Source organism: Fukomys damarensis, unplaced genomic scaffold, assembly GCF_012274545.1.
Source record: "Fukomys damarensis isolate Sample0158 unplaced genomic scaffold, DMR_v1.0_HiC HiC_scaffold_28, whole genome shotgun sequence".
Taxonomy (NCBI): Eukaryota; Metazoa; Chordata; class Mammalia; order Rodentia; family Bathyergidae; genus Fukomys; species Fukomys damarensis.
In genome coordinates, this window is record NW_022900940.1 from 22758726 (window position 1) to 22768700 (window position 9975).

Below are 9975 nucleotides of genomic sequence, written 5' to 3' on the forward strand. Positions count from 1 at the left end.
CAACCACTATGGAAATCAATATGGAGATACCTCAAAGAGCTTGGACTGGAGGTTCCATTTGACCCAGCCATCCCTCTGCTGGGTATCTTTCCAAGAGAACTAAAAGAATCATATCACAGAGAAGTATGTGCACCCATGTTTGTAGCGGCACAGTTTGTAGTAGCTAAATCTTGGAAACAGCCTCTTTGCCCATCCGTTGGAAACTGGATAAAGAAGTTGTGGTTTTTCTATAAAATGGAATATTACTCAGCCATAAAGAGTGAGAAAATAGATTCATTCATAGGAAAATGGATACATATTGAAGATATACTCCTAAGTGAAATAAATAAGTCACATATGTGTAAATACCGAATAGTTTCCCTGGTGTAAATAATCTGCAACAATGCATAAGATTCTAATAAGATTACTGACATTTAGAAATGGCAAGAAAGGAGCTAAAGGTATAGGAAAGGTGGGATGGGTAGGGGAAGAGTAAAAAGGGAAAAGAAAAAAATGTGAGAGAATGAAAAGATGAAAATAAAGTGTTTGTAGATGGGGAGGGGAGGAGGGGGTGAAGGGAGGGCAGAGGTAAGAGGAAAAAATGAGAATCAAGACTTGTCATGTAGAGGTACAAGATCCCAACAATGAATGTAACTGTACTGTATCCCTAAAATGTACCAGTGAACTCAATTAAAGGTGAAAAAAAAAAAGAATGTGGGTGTTTCTGGAGAATGATGAGCTAAAAACAATCCACGTTGTGAGAAATAATCCCTGGTGGTCCCTGGTTATCACAAGAGAGTTTATAATATTTAATGTAACACATGTAAGAGATAAAAAGAAAAAAATCCGTATGCTGTACACATTCTCTTAAGATGAAGAAACATAATATTAATTAATAGTTCTATATTTCTTGAGCAAAACATCTGTCTCCTATGAAGACTATTTGCTTTACTTATATGCAAAGCATTGTTTAAATGAGAGAAAAAGAAATATATTCTAGTCGGAAACTTGTCATTTTGGAAAATTTTTAATTATATGAGGAGTTTCAGCTCCTAGGCATGTATGCCTAGCTTTATTTACTAAATCATGGACTCAACTCTTAGATAAAGAAGAGTTCTGACCTCATAGATTGTGGTCTTTGGAGGTAATAGAGACCAAAGCAGACTCCAGAATGACAGAGAAAAAACTTTGTAGAGCTCAAGGAACAGGAAAAAATCTCATAGAAATTCATGTGACACAAATATTATCCTCAACTTACCAGAATTGGGAAATTCATTTTTGGGCTACCCAAACTCCTGACCAAAATCTCACTGGATCAAGTGAACAGAAAAGTCACTAGTTCATCAAAGTGAAAAATCTCAAGTGTTTAATTCCAGAGGCAGCTTAATCAGGGGGTGACAGAGTGTCACTAAATCCTGTTTCTTCATTACAACCATCTGTCGCCAAGCTGTCCCCAATCCCTATATTGGGGCACCACCCATGGCTGACCCACCCAGGCTGGCCTTGCTCCTGGATCTAGACCTGCTACTTTGTTCTCCCTGACCCAGGGGTGAATGAGGATGAAGAGAGAGACCTGCAGGCAGCCAGGGGCTCTCACCTCTATTAGTGGAGCCTTCCATATCTGGCTCATCTTGCCTTTATTCATCCAATATGGGTACAAGCAATCAAGGTAACACATGATTCATTTACTTTCCAATATCCATTAGTAAATATTCTGATAAACAACTTAACCTCAGCTGTCTTAAGTTTTCCTTAGAACCTACAATATGCAATCACCCCTGAGTGCAGCCTTTCTCCTTTGTGTTCACAGAGGAGGCCAATTAGGCCTTGATTTTCCTCTGGTCTCAGGTGACCATCTACTTGGCATTATTCATTTCCATGCTGGCCCCCTATCCAGACAGGTGGTTCAAGATGGCTACCACATCTCCAACTCTTTCAACATCTCATGTTCCAGAGAGAAAAGAATGATGTAATTTTTTTTCCAGGATTCCCAACATTTTCCTTGCATTTTATTGGCTCCAAGCAGACAATGTATACATATTGAACCAATCTCTGGGGCCAGGGAAATGAACTGTAATAATTTGCTTAGGTTCAAGTTGCAAGTTCCCTGCTGGAACATGAATGGAGCCCCACCTTCAACATGTTGAGAATGGAGGGAAAGGTTTTGCATGGAAATTTGAGCTATAGTAGATGAAAGACTAGAGTATAAAAATACTAATGCCAAAACAAAAGACATTTATAAAATAAGTGCACATTATTTAAATGCTGTATTAGAAAAATTCTTTAGCTGTTTTATAGTTATAGGTGATATAGAGGAAACCAGTAATAAATTGTGCTAGGAAAATGGCCCTCATATTCTTTATACACTGTGATACATCAGATGATCAACTTTCATGTAATATGCTGAATAATTATAAGTGCTACAATTTATTGAGCATCTTTTATTTTCAAATCATACCAAAATCTCTAATTTAATCCCCACACTAACTCTTCCCAGAAAGTATTAGTATGTATTCCTTAAACATGAGGAAATGAGGCTTAGAAACAAATTAATCTTATTTCTCTGTGATTTCACATGACTGTGGTTTATTTCCCATTTCTGGTTCACATTTTAGTGGGTTTACAAAGGATTGAGGCTGGCTGAGACTTTATCCCCTTGTACCTACTCCCTCTGGACCATGTGGCATTCTCAATCATTATAGTAGATGAAGAGAGAACTGGACAACAGCATACTGGTTTTAAACTATTCAGTCCTGAAGTGGCCCATTTCCATTCCACTCATAGGCTATGGGTCATCTGTCTTAGTTACTTTTTTATTGCTGGGAGAAAATATCAGACGATCACAGGTTAAAAGAGGAAAGGTTTACTTTAGCTTACAGTTTGTTGAGCATTCAGTCCATAGCTGGTTCAAGGCAGGGCAGCATGCAGAGGAGCATGGCAAAGGTGGAAACAGTTCATGGTGTAGTGGGCAGTAGGAAGCAGATTTCCTTCTTCTTTCCCTTTTTATTCCATTCGAGCTACACACCTATTGGTTGGTGCTGCCCACACCCAGAATATGTCTTCCTTCACTCATAAATCCATCACCTGCACCCAGACCAATCAGTGGAGTAATCCAGTATTAAACATCTACGATTTGGTCACTCTCAAAAGTCCCACCTATGAACATGTGAGGCTGGGGAGAGCATTTAGAAATAAGCCGTAATGTCACCATAATGACATGACCTCAACTAACATCATGGGACTAGAAAATGTAGGAGAGCCCTTGGACATCTAATCAACAGTAAAATGACTACTATGGAGGTATTCCTAGAGCTATCTGAATGTAAAGTGGGCATTCTGCCCATTAGACCCAGATTGCAACTTTTTGCCTAGCTACTTTTTATTTCACTGTTATAAAATATCAGTTATTAAATATTTCCTTTATCTATAGAAAGCAATACAATGGAAGTAGAATAATTATTAAGAGTATGGGTCTTAGAACCAGACTTCTTGAGTTTATATCCTCACTCCTGTTGCATGCCCTTCAGTGAGTTAGTCAATAGTTCTGTCTCAGTTTTATTTATTATTATCTCAGGAGATAATAATGATATTAATAATAATGTTCATGCTACATGGTTTTCAGGATTAAATGAATTTATTGAAATAGAGCACCAGACAGTGCTTAAGACAGTGAGTGCTTAATAAATTTTGCAAAGATTATTATAGGACCACTTAGCTTCTCACTAAGAAAAACTATTTTCCAGCTGCAAAATGAAAATGTGGAAACATGTACTGGGTCACAAAGGGAACCACATGACGGGAATAGCCATGGAAACCTCAAGTCACTACTGGAAAAACAACTCAAAGGTCATGTTCAGTTGAAATTAGTTTAGCTGTGTGGTCTTTATTGACAAAAGATGTGAGTGTGTGAGTGTGTGTGTGTGTGTGTGTGTGTGTGTGTGTGTCTTTGAGCAAGGTACATAATGTAAATAGGCAAGGTGTTTGACAACTCATGAAATTCAGTCTTATAGTTCCTCTTCCTCATGTGTATAGTGTGTATGTATTTAGGCATGGTGCTGTATATTCACAACTCAAGAAGTAAAACCAAGTCTAAAAATATAGATTTTATTTTATTTACTATTATTTACCAAACACACACGCGCGCACACACACACACACACACACACATGCGTGCATACACTAGATTCAATGTCTTCTTGGCTACTGAGGCTTGATGGAAACATTCCATAAACCCCAATACTTCTTGCACTCTGCAGACTCTTTCTGGGGAGTGTGTTTCCCAGGCTTTGCACAGGATGCGTGAGTGCCAGTCCCTCTTCACTCCCTCTCCTTGGGGTGTGGCACTGAAAACAGTCAGCTAGCACTTTGACCAGAAGGGCAATATTCCTACTGGAGGCATCCTCTGGACACCTACAACTTGCTTCTCTTTCATTTCAACGTTGAAAATCCACTCAAGCATGTGTGAGAACAAAGTCTTGTTTAGATATGCCAACAAACCCGAATCATTACCTTCAAAGCTAAATTTATTCCTGCTTGAATTTCAAGTTTTCATTTCTTTAAATCAAGGCACTCATAAAATCCAGGTGTTCATAAGCTTACAATGCTATCCACATGAGGAACCCCTTCAGACTCTCGGTATATTTTGATATTAATTTTGGAAAAATAAGTAATTTTGAAATAAGAAATCCAAATTTCTTTCTATGTACATTATTTGACAAAAACAATGAAGGGTTAATGGTAATATGAACATAATGAAGACCTTAATTTAATTGTCCTTTTTCCTACTCCCTTTAAATAAAATTTATTTATTTTTCCACTCTGCGTATGATTATTGTTTCGTGGCTCTGCTTTGGTAGTAGAAGATGACTTGTTCTATCTCAGTTTCAAAAAAGTTTTTATAATTTCAGAAATAGCCAGGCACTGTGAAGGCAAAGCATGTATGCACAGATTATGTAGGAAGCACTGACCAAACACTGTTGACAGGAATTCAAAATACCTAGGTAAGTAGAAAGAAATAGTCCCAAGAGTTCTAAGGAACTTTAAGAAGTTTTTAACTCTACAGTCCAGGATTAAAGGAAGGCATTTATTTAATGAAATGAATTTTTAAAAAATGAAATACATCTTAAGGATGAGCTTCCCTTCTTGTTTTTCTGGTTCTAATGTTGTGAATTGCCTAAGGACAGCAGCCAGGTGAACTATGAACTGGGCCAGATTTTCATCTTTGGCCTAGCTGGTTTCTTTAACTTATCAAAATTAACTGCCTTATGGGCCACTCTGTGAAGTCCCTATACTAGGTAGGAAACTAGCTGGTCTCAGTTGGCTATATCTTCAGATCCTGCCTGATTGTTCCAGTTTGGGTTTTCCTGGGGAACGGCTGCACTGCCCAGTGGACTGTCAGTCTGAAGGAGGTGTTGTTTGTCCCCATAAGACTGGGCCAGGGAGATTACTTGTCCTTGCTCATCTGAGAAGAGTATGGAGTCAAGGATAACATTTAAATCAGGCCAGGTGAGGTTATATGTCTGAGTCAGGCATTGGAACTCTTGGGTATATTGGGTGGGATATGAGGAGGAGACCAGGTCCTAATTTGGGAGAGGTCTGTCAGAGAACTCTGGTCATTCCCTCTGCCCTGGCCACCTTCTGGAGTGGGAACTGGGGGAGGCGGGGGTTTGGAGTCAAAGCAAGGAGCAGAGGGTGAGGGACCAAACTGTAATCTGGACTGGGTATAAGGTGGAGTGGGGCCGAGGAGTCAGGGGGTAGTGTCAGATAGACAGGAGGCCTGGCAGGAGGCTGGGTTGGGAATGTGGCAGAAGGCTCAACAAGGGGCTGACCAGGAAGGGTAGGAGGCTCTGGGGTGGGGGTGGGGAGGATTGTGGCAGCTGAGGTAGAAGCCTTGGATAGCTACCAGGGGAGATCGAGGACAGCTGGATCTGTTGTTGGAGTGGAGTTGGCATTGAAGGGGACTGGAGGGAGGACAAATGGGAGGGAAAAAAGGAGGATTTTAGAGGAATCACAGGAGGTGCACAGGATGGAAAGACTATGGGCTGTAAATGACACCTGGTCATTGGGTACCACAGACCATTTGTCCAGTTTTCAGCAATGATTATCTAAGTCTCACATGATGGAAAAAATTAAAGGTGCTGTTTTCAAGCTATTGAGAGCCATTTTCAAGTTTATGTTGTGGCTAAGCAGGGTTAGAAAAAGTTATTAGGCATTTTGGCTTCAGATCAGAGTAGAGGCTTTAGGTTTTTTAGAAGACAGGCTAGGGGAGAGGAGAGGGGAATAGAAGGAGGGAGAGTCCCTATGGAGAGCAGAGAATGGTATTGAGAGCGGCAGCAAGGTCAACAGCAGACATCTCCAGCTGGGACACAGCACCATAACAGGCTGTGGGTGAGTGGCCGACACAGACATCTCCATGGTTGGCCAGACACCAAAGCAAGACAATTCCTCCTGGGGAGTGTTCTGTGACCAGTAATGGATTTAAGGAGCATGGAAAGCAGAAAGAATATCTCTCTGTCTTAATGGGTGTGGGCTGAAAGAGAAAGGTTCTGCTAGGTGAAGGGTTAAAAGAGAGAACAGTCTCTGTGGGTAAAGGGTAGTGGAAGGAGGGGGAGGACTTGGAGCAGCCACAGTGGTGGCAGAGAGGGCAGGTACTGGGCATTGGGGTCGTGTCTCACCTGATCTGAAGTGGTTGGCAGGGACTGTCTGAGATGTGGTCTGAGGCTCAGTCTGAGGGACAAATGTCACAGGTGGTTTCATCAAGGCAAAGGCTCTGAATAGGGCTGGAAGCCCTCCAGGGAGGGTTGCCCTATCTTGGGTTTCAGCACCAAATGTATCAGAGATGTGGAGTGCAGGAAACCACCTGGGCTGGCCTTGTGTGAGCAAGCAAAACTGTTTATTCATTCACATGAAAACTGGAGGGCTGACTCTGAGAGGGAAATCGGTGTAGGGCACTGGGAGAGCATAGACTTAAGTAGAGAAATGGCTCCAGCATGCAGGGGCGGGCCATGGTTTTCAGTAACAGCCTTCTCCTGCTGGGCCTGACAGGATTTAGTACATTTTCACCAACTCCATAACATCATTTATTATTCTTGTTTTATTGTGAGCCTAAGTTTTATTTGAGCTATTTATTTTCCAAACAATAGCCTACAAAATTAACTCTGGTCTTTAGCTTTCTGGGTCTTTGCTTTCATGTTCTCTGCCGGGTTCTACATCTTATTTATATTTAAAAAATTAATTACAAATAGTATTTTGAATTGTAAACCCTCTTGAGGTCAAGAAAGTATAATATTTTAATATATTTTACCCTGCACTGATATGGTCATGGGGGGGGTTTGAAGTAGAAGGAAGAGAATAATTCTTGATGGAGTCTAAGCATAGCACAACTGAAGTTTTGAAGGGCAGGAAGTGGGCCAGAGTATTAAAAACAAACAAACGAACCGGCGACAACATTAGATCTCTTGTTTCTCACATACAGAGGACTCCTGTTCACTTTCCTTAGAAAGTCCAAACGAAGTAAGGAAAGAGATGGTAGAGGGGAGAGAAAGGAGATGTAGAGAGAGGAGTGGGGGGAAGGCAGAAGAAGCTGTTTGAAAAACAGAAGCAAGAGAGATTTCTAAGGAGACTGATGGGAAAGATCTTTTATATGAACATTATTTTTAAATGTTCATGAAAACTAAGAATAAGACTGTGGGATAGATGTATGCTATCAAATGATTTACTAAAACAATAAATGTGGGTGCCAAGGGAAGCAGTGCTACTCAAGCGCTGACGTGAGCAGACGGGCTTGCACATTGGGAAAGCAGGCAATCTGACAGGTAGACGCTGTGTCAAATTGTCATTGTTTCCTCTTCTATCTTGATAAATATTTTGTTATGTTTGCAAATTATTACAAACATAGCCGCCTACAACACACATTACCTGCTCCTGTGGGTTAGTAATCCAGGCATAGTATGGCTAGATCCCCTGCTTAGGATCTCTTGCAATTGGGACCCAGCTGTCAGGTGGACCCACCTGGAGGTAGCACTGGAAAGAATCTCCTCCTAAACTCACTGCATGTTGACAGAATTTATTCCCCAGAGTGTGTAGGGTTGAGGGCTCTGCTCCCTTTTTGGCTGTTGGCCAGAGACTATTCCAGCCCCGTAGGGCTGCTCTGAGCCTCTCCAAATGGCCAGGTCCTCAAAGACCTCTTGAGCAATGTGCAGTTTTATGTAATGTAACACACCGTCACACAGTGAAATCCTACCACCTTTTCGTGTGGGATTGATTAGAAGCAGGTCGAGGGAGGTTTACATAAGACCATGAACCCGAAAGGATGGGGACCAGGGCAGCCACCTCAAATTATACTCCATATTTTCATGTCTCCTTCATCTTTAATCTGAAACACTCAGCCTTTCTTGCTTTTCATGACGTTGACATTTTACTAGAGTACTGATCAGTTTTTTTTTGTTGATTTGTGTACTTATAAGGTTTTTGTTTATAAGTTTTAAAAATATTTTGCTCAAAAAGCTGTGGGCATATACATACTATTTACCCTCTCCCTAACATCACACTGTAGAACAGTAGCGTATCTCTTGCATCTGTTTGTTTTTATTTTCTGAGAGATGGTAGAGAAGGGACTATCTTGAGCACAAGAGACAACAAGGTAACTGATTGTATATGAAGAGACAGGAGGTTGTGAGCCTAAAAGAATGATCATACTTTTGATAGAAAGCAGAAAATTGGAAGAAAATCTGGCTTGGGAGGTAAGGTGAATATTGTCTCCCTCTTAGCAAACCTCCTTGACTCTCAGTCCATTCAATTTCTGTAGAAAGAAAACCACATTCACCTCTGCAGTAGGCAAATCTCAGCGAGACCTGTCAATCTGGTAGACCCAGTGAGTATAACCTTGACCCAATCAGAGCCATTGCCATATTCGAAGGAAATTTAGGGCTATAGAAAAAGAGTCAGGCATAGTTTACTGCAGGACTTAGCTCATAGCAAGCTTGGGGCTGTGGTGAGCATTCTGCCATGTGTATTATAATTAAGATTAGATTTTGCACTGAGACAAAACCCAAAATGACAAGGATTTAAATAAGATAGAAATGATTTCCTCCCTTGTATAAATGAAGTGTAATAGGTAGCAATCCAGAATCCAGGGTTGTGTGGAGCTTCCTGTTTACCAGGGGTTTCTTTGTCTTTCGCTGTAGCATCTTTAATATGAGGTTTTACCTGAGAGTCCAAGATGGCCACTCGGGCTTCCAGGCAGCAGGAAGAAAAAAGGGATGAAGAAGGACACTTTCTGGAAATTGTTCGTGATACTTTTACCTGTTAATGATTTTATTACCAAAGAATAAGGGGGAAACAACTACTGGGGGACAATGAGCTTCCTCTTCTGCCCCCTCCTAAAAGGAATCCTGACTGAGAAGAAAGTCTGTCCTGAATGAGCACAGTTGAAAGATGACAATAAACAAATCTTTCCTAATGACTTCTTTGAGCCTCTAGATCAAACTGTACCCAAAGGCAAACTACTCCTGCTACTTAAGCCAACTGTTTTCGTTTTCTTCCCTCTCTTCCCTTCTTTCCTTTTCTTTACCCTCCTTCCCTTCCCTTCTCCCCTCTAGCCTGCCCTTCCTCCCTCCCGCCTTTCCTTCCAACTGGAAAAATCCTGACTCGTACAGAAAGGAAGATTCTCCTGGCAGAGAATGTTAGATCATCTTTATTCCTTTGTTGCTCCATTCCCCTCATAATTGCTCAGAATGGCAGACAATTCTTTTCTTAGATCTCCAAAGGGCCATGTTACCCATCTACATGCTCCGTTTCCTGGAGAGGGGACTGCTTGCATTTCTTAGATCTTGCCTTCTGGGATTTGATGAAAATTTAAAACCTATGTTTTATAAATCTAAACTAAGACCCATAAGCTGTAATTCTCAGTCTGATTTATTCTAGGTATATTCATTGATCTTTAGCAATTGCTTTTTGGAATTCTTGTGCTATTCAGAAAAACTCTGTCAAATACAT

At 40.9% G+C, this 9975-nt stretch overlaps 1 long non-coding RNA gene across 1 annotated transcript in view; it reads left to right on the forward strand.

Annotated features, from left to right (window-relative positions):
- Positions 1 to 9398, forward strand: part of LOC104872113 — a 24744-nt gene extending 15346 nt beyond the window's left edge. Inside the window, exons 2-4 of the long non-coding RNA XR_783058.1 lie at positions 3723 to 3825; positions 4887 to 4979; positions 9165 to 9398. This is a non-coding gene — a long non-coding RNA (uncharacterized LOC104872113). The remainder of the gene's footprint in view (positions 1 to 3722; positions 3826 to 4886; positions 4980 to 9164) is intronic.
- Positions 9399 to 9975: the final 577 nt, after the last annotated feature.